The sequence below is a fragment of the Diplotaxodon limnothrissa genome, linkage group LG5 (genome assembly GCF_057381915.1).
Source record: "Diplotaxodon limnothrissa isolate DT_005_m linkage group LG5, D_limnothrissa_male_GT1.1, whole genome shotgun sequence".
Lineage (NCBI taxonomy): Eukaryota > Metazoa > Chordata > Actinopteri > Cichliformes > Cichlidae > Diplotaxodon > Diplotaxodon limnothrissa.
Window position 1 is genome coordinate 7,745,984 of NC_140600.1, and position 6,666 is coordinate 7,752,649.

The window sequence follows — 6,666 nt, forward strand, 5'->3', positions numbered from 1 at the left end:
CCAAACTGAATGATTGGTACTCTGGAATCACAGTCCAAGAAAAACAATGCAGTTAGTGTCTCATAAGGTGATTCAAAAACAGATGACCAATGTGACAGAGTTAAGTTTTCTCTTACACTCAGGTACAAATTTATTTTTTCTATCGATCGCTCACAGTTTTTTCCCCAGGGCTGGCCAGGTGGATGTTATGACTTTTTTTAGGCAAAGTATCTGTCCAAAGATCTGTTTGTTTCTTGAACTCTGCAGGCTCCTTGAGATATTTTCTGGTAAAGTCTCACCTGGCCTTCCTGCTCTTGAGTGTAAGTAGTGAGTTGTAACCCCCCCCCCCCTTTCCATTCATGAACGCATCTCTTGATCGTAAACTTTGACACTGTTATGTCGACTTCCTTAAGACTGTCCTTTTATGATCAGTAGATCATAGTTAGATGTTGAGATTTTCTTAAACAAGAACCAACAAAGTAATCTCATGCTGTCTTCCGGAGCCGTTAGGACTGGCTGAGTTGGCCAGCAGATTTCCTGTTTGTTTTTTAAGAATGTACCACATTGTTGATGTGGACACTTCTAAAGTTTTTCATTTCTTTCTTGTTAATGTCTTGGTCTTTGAGCCTAATGATGGTCTCCTTCACTTTTGTTAACATCTCTTTGGACTACAAAACAGCTACCAAATCCAAGTTTAACACTTGGAATTAAGTCCTGATCTTCTATCTTCTATTTGTCATGGAATATAATGAATACTGTATTTGGAGTAATTGGACCACTGCTTGTCCATCAATGGTCCAATTAATCGTGAGGCTGGGGCACTGTGTATAAAGGTTAATGCAATACTTTTAAACCCCTTAAATCAAAGCTGGAGTCCTCAGTCACATCTTGACTATTTGATTTGAAATTCACTGCGGCTGCGTACAGAGGAAAAGCTATGCAAAGTACGTCACCGTCTAAATACAGCACTTTCATTTTACCTTTCTGTCCATTTGGACATGGACATCAACACATTTACTTGAAACGAGTATATTTTCACTGTCACTGTGTTTGTTTGGTCCTCAATTAGAATTATAGAAGTTTTTAAAAGGTCTTTAAAATTCGTAGGCGCCCTGTGTGAGTGGAATACGTGTCTGACAGCCAGGCAGCCATCAGGTGAGGCTACCACTGGTCACCGCAAGGATTATTTTGACACGGTGGGTTGCTGTTAGTTAATAGATACATGTAACGCACACACACACTCTAACCTCTTTCGCCCGCATACACAGGCAGCTTTGGTTTTGGGAATATGTGTATTCAGTGTCCAGGTGTTAAGGGAAAGTTCTTTGCAGTTAAGCTGATGACAGACATGTGGCTATAACTACACATAAAGTATGTGTGCAGGAGCAGACTCAGTGATCCTCCATACCAGCATCCAGAGATGAAGCTGTGGCAGCTAAAGCCCCCATCAACAGTCTGATCCACCATCTCTGTGGGGGAGAAGCTGTTTCACTCCTCCTCCTCTGATGTTTCCTTATCTGATCGGTCCGCTCTGGGATGAATTGTAATCTGAAAAATCTTAACTCGCTGTTTGGAATTTTACTACGATCTAAATAATTTTTGCATGTGAGAAATAGGCCGTGTTAAATTTCACTATAAATGCCTCAGCGCAAGTCCAAAACCCTTGGTCACACTTGGTTTTTACTTACGTTTTTATGTTGAATAGCACTATTAAAAACTAGATGTGTAGAACCTGGATCGCTAATCAAGCTTCAAAAAAGTATTTACAACAAAATATTCAGTCACAGAATTTTATTTTGATTGTTTATCCCTGTTTTTTATTATTATTATTATTACTATCTAGTTTTCCTGGCACCTCATGTTGAATACACCCTCACTTCTAAGCTCTGAGAGGATGCGACACACATTAAGTATGTGGTACTGGTCTGTGTAGTCATGGATAAGTAATAAAACAAAAGCATTTGTTTCAGTCTACACCCCTCTCCATCTGTCTTTTGAGGCCTTTAAATTCAGCCTGGTTTCACTAGAAAACGTCTGATTGCTGATTTGTTTGGGATTATCGTCTTGTTCCATGATCCAATTTAAGCAAACCTTCAGCTGTCAGACACATGGCCTATCGAGGAGCTCATGGTTGACTCAGTGACTGCAAGGTGCCCAGATCCTGTGGTTGCAAAACAAGCCAAAGTTATGACCCCTCCCCCACCGTGCAGGTCTGTGTGCTGATATGCTGTGTTTGTTTTTTCCCCCCAACGTGGAGCTGTGCATTAAATTATATAAATGTCATATTTCATGAACTAACATAAGACTGGGCTGTCATACCACAGACCGGAAGTTATAGGTCTTAGTGGTTTATGTGGTTTCCAGGACTTTCATTATAAAATCCCCAGTGAGATGCTGAGAGCATATTTCATGGGAAACATTACGGGAGATCCAGGATTTTCTATCATTCGATTGACTTGATCTGTTCGGGACTCCCAAGCAGTGTATGGCAGGTAGAATACAGCACACACATTTTTAATGTGAAGTGTCAGATGTAAAACACTGACGCTGGTGTCTCACTGGCCACCAGCATGGTTTTAACAAACACTCTTCTTGTGTTGCACAACGCGACCGTTTCACAGCAAAAAAGACTGGAGACACTAAGAGGAAAGCCGAGAGGGAAGATGAGGGGAGGAGAGCAGGAGGAGAAAGAACTGCAACTGTCATCATAAACAAGAACCATCTGTCTCATTTGTGTAACTTGTTTTCTTTTAATATGAGAAGTATGCTGAAGAGATCTGGGAGTTTGAGAGAGGCCTGGGAGGGCTGGGCCCTGGGCTAAAGCCAGCCTTCTCCTGGGTTCTCTGAGCGACTGGCATTAATATCCAGCCAACCTGCAGAGTTAACCCTTTGCACGCTCACAACACAGACTGATGGAGAAAGACGGCAAACTTTTAACGGGCTTTAACCTTTAACGTGCGTAGGTAGCTGAGTGGTAAATGGAGCTGTCTGAGGGATGAAGTGTTGGAAGGGAAATGCATTGGGATGAATACATGAATATATTCCAAATTTAATTTTAAAGAGCTCCCCAAGATGCCTTTTAATCATGCTAACACCGTGTCTGCAGAGAGCCAGAGCTAATTCAGAATTCCCAGGCTTGGTTCCATAAGTGAGGAAACTTCACTATCCAGCTGATTTGATCCCACAGAGCAGCCTCAGAACAAATCCTTACCTGATATTCTGTAATGTTTTTGACTTCTTTTTTTTTTTGACAAAAGTTGTTCTTAATAATGCATTTGAAATCACAAAACTTCACTTTTGCAGTAAATGAAAAGAACCAACCCCCCAAAACACTACACCTGAGAATATTGTTTAGGGAATCACAACTTTATACCCTTAGCAATGGTCATTTCGGTATCTATAGTAGGGTGCAAAAGTCTTGCAAAAACCCTTACTTCTTTATGTTTTGCATGAAAAATGGGAAATGAGTGCAGCGATTTATTGAAACGTGGAAATACAGTATATGTGAAAAAACAGAGTTTGTACAACTGTAACAAGCTTGAAAGTCAATTTTTGGTGTGATCATCTTTATTCTTCAACGCAGCCTGAACTCTCTTAGGCAAGCTTTCTTGTAATTTCTTTAAGTAGCCTTCAGGAATAGTTCTCCAGGCTTTTTGAAGGACTTTCAACGCTCTTCTTTGCTCTGCTGATGATGGCACACTGCTTCAGTAATGTTCAGGTCTGTGCTCTGGGGAGGCCAGTCCATGACTCATAGTGTTCTCTGTGTTTTTCTATCCAGGTATGCTTTTACTGAATTCACATATTAAACAAAATTACCTTTTTCAATGTGTTAAAGAAGATAGGTAGACAGATTATTTTCCAAGAAAATATATATCTTGAAAAGTATCTGACATATGAAGCTACAATTTCACAGCAATCTTTATAAATTAATAGGCACGCGGCTTGGTTGATTTGAGAGGGATTGACCCTGAAAGTAAAGAGAAGCAAGCCACTCTCTGTCCTTTAATATGTCAGTGTGACTCATGTCTCTTTCTTCCTCTCACTCTCTTTGTCTCATGTGTAAGATGGATAATTTAATTACAGTTTGGATTTTGGTCTTTAAGTGAGCGGATAGCCCACATTGTCCTCATAATCCACTGCAAAAATAACAATGATAGTTTGATATTGTTTTCTTAAGTTTTACACGTGCCTGCATCTACTAGGAGCAGTAGTGATAAAAACATTAACATGTAATTACAAGGCCAAGCCCAAATGACTCTAATGTGTCCAAAATCAGAATACTGGAGCTGTGCCTGAATGTCATGTTGAAAAATTAGGCTTTCACCACTCAGACTCTCTCCACACAGATCAAAATCTGATGGTACATTTCAGAAAAAAACATGGCGGGTACAGGAAAATTACTTTTTAATATAACTGGGTACATGACCACTTTGACTGAGAGGTGTGGAGCTGTAGTTAGGCCTCGCCTCCATTGATTTGGCACAGTGAACTGGATTTCTTCACTTTGTGGTGAAATGCTGTGTGGTACAAGTGGTACAAGGCTTATTCAAGAGAGCTGCACTTCACCTTTGGTGAGTAAAATTCTGGTATTTTAGTAGTCTGATGCTTAGCTGATAGGTGTTCATCCCGCCCATACAGTTTATGGCCTACTCACTAGGGACGGGAATTGATAAGAACTTAATGATTCAGATTTAGCGTGTTAGAGGTATTTCCCCTTGTGATCAGTGTTGGGGCCATTACTCAAAAAAAGTAATGTATTACACATACTACACAGAACACAACGGCTTTAGCACCACTCTGAGTTCTTGGCTAGCTTAGCGTTAGCAGGCACTGAAGATGTGTGAGCAGCATAATGCGGTTGATTCCGCTGTGGACGCAGTTTGCACTTTATCATTGAACTGTTGTCCTTTTGTGCAATAAAAAAAAATTGTAATGTCAATATCCAAGCTGCAGGATGCACCACTATTTTCCTCCTCTGGCACACAAACTAGCGCAAGTGCAAGGGGAACCGATAAGCTGAAGGTCCGGAGACACATGATGAGGGGTTCAGTCATTCAGTGGACGAATGCACGTCTGTCACCTCGTTGCATGTCTATGAAAGGTGTGTGTATTCGATAGTGAGTGCCTCTTTTTGTTTGGGGAGGTTGGTTATGGCCTGTTAAACGTTTGTGTGGATGGTATGCTAGGTATTAGTCTAATATGTCAGCTATGATTAGCTTAAACATTTATGTTTCAGTGCTCATAAATCCAGATTTGTAGCATTTTGATTCTGACAGACTCTCTAGTGTACACAGATTAAGTTGTAAAACCCCCACTGTCAGCCTCTTGTCTCTGCCACAACCACAGAAGACCACAAGAAGCATTAGCCTTCTCTGGCTGGCGTGCGTGCACACACACACACACACACACACACACACACACACACACACACACACACACACACACACACAAATTTGGTTGCAGACTTTCGCAATCAGTGTGGCCACCACCACCCACCTCATGTGGGCCATCACAGTGGCTTAATGAAGGACAGATCTGAGAGTGGTTACGTTTTCCGCAGAGTGGAGCGCTGACTGGGTCCAGTGTTAAGTCAACGATATTGGAGACGAACGAGCAAGCAAGCCAGAGCTGGAAGGGTGCAGGGGGGGTAGAATGATACTGATAGAGATAGAAGGAGGAAAAAAAAGCATATGCCATGTGGTCTGCATTTCACTATAATCCCTGTTCTAGCCTGGTGTTCCTGCTTGTGCTCCTTCTTCAGCCCAAACCCAATCAGACGGGCTTTGAAATCTGAGCAGTCGCTCCGGTTCTTCCCAAAACTGCCTTCCCCACGCTGCAGGAAATACATCCTTGGTTGGTGTAGCATAAGCGCTGATATATGGTGCATAAACTGTGTTTATAGGTGTCAGGGGTGCAGGAAAACATCTCGGGGTGTACTGCTCACACACTCATACACACACACGCACGCACACACACAAAATACTGCACAGTGCAAACTGTGGCCACATAATAATGCAGCTGAAAGACACGGGAAATGGGTGATTTTATTGAAATATGTGTATGTCTGTCAGCAGAGCTCTGTGTGTGTGTGTGCGTGTGTGTGTGTGTGCATGTGTTTGGAGTTGGTGGTGGAGACTCTGCACTCTTTTACTTTCCATCTTCTTGACTATTATATCTGCCTCTCTCTCTCTTACACACACACACACACACACACACACACACACACACACACACACACACACACACACACACACACACACACACACACACGTTTTATAACAAAAAGCGACAAAAGCCTTTTTTTTGACACAGCATATATTCATTATTAACATACATTCATAGGCAGTATAGTCTTCAGTGTATAAGTCTTTACAGATCTACAGTATGTCTCTATGATGATAGCAAGTTATTATAGGAAAGCTTGGCTTTATGATGGTGGTACAAGATGACAGTAGAGTCCTGAAAGTGGCATGAGAAACTGTGTGTGTAGTGTGTGTGTGCGTGTTAGGAAAGGAACAGGGAACACTTGGTCGTGTGATTTTGTGTTTGTTGCTGTAGGGCGAGGGCTCTATGTGCGCTTGGAGAGAAAGTGCTTCAGTCATCATGTGTGATGAACATGCTCGGCAACCCTCTGGCAGACCCCTTTCTTTGTATGTCTGAATGTGTATTTACATTATGTCTGTTTGG